Source organism: Capsicum annuum, chromosome 8 (genome assembly GCF_002878395.1).
Source record: "Capsicum annuum cultivar UCD-10X-F1 chromosome 8, UCD10Xv1.1, whole genome shotgun sequence".
In the NCBI taxonomy this organism is placed as follows: Eukaryota; Viridiplantae; Streptophyta; class Magnoliopsida; order Solanales; family Solanaceae; genus Capsicum; species Capsicum annuum.
In genome coordinates, this window is record NC_061118.1 from 17,410,343 (window position 1) to 17,410,888 (window position 546).

The 546-nt window shown below is 29.9% G+C and overlaps 1 non-coding gene across 1 annotated transcript; it reads left to right on the plus strand.

The window, feature by feature from the left end:
• The first annotated feature begins 217 nt into the window (after window positions 1-217).
• LOC124886886 lies at window positions 218-323 on the plus strand. Its single transcript, XR_007044290.1, has one exon. It is a non-coding gene; the product is annotated as a small nucleolar RNA R71 (small nucleolar RNA).
• Window positions 324-546: the final 223 nt, after the last annotated feature.

Consider the following 546-nt stretch of genomic DNA (forward strand, 5'->3'; position numbering starts at 1 on the left):
TGTATTTAAAACATCTTATAGATTTACCTTAGTATCTTTTTTTATGATTACGCGATCAGATGGACCTTGAACAATATTTTCTAAAATTTCATTCATCATTTGCAGTGCTTTCTCTATGGTTTTATCCAAGATGTATCTTCCTTTAGCTGGATCTATCTTATTTCTAGAAGAAGGCTTTAGTCCATGATAAAAAAATATACAATTGCAATGTTCAGGTATGTCATGATGTGGAGATTTTCTTATCATCGCTTTTAATCTTTCCCAATACTGATAAACTGATTCATACCAGTCTTCAAGAAATTAGAAATTTCTTGTCTTAACTTTATGGTTTTAGCTGGAGAAAAATTTTTGTTTATAAATTTCTGAGTCACCTGATCCCATGTAGTAATAGACCCTTGAGGTAAACTATATCTCCTTCTAAAGAAAATGGAAATAGCCTTAACTTAATTACTTTAGGGGAGACTCTATTATATTTAGAAGGTTCATCTAATTTTAAGAAATCAATCAAATGACAATATGGATCTTCATTTGGATCACTAGAAAAAG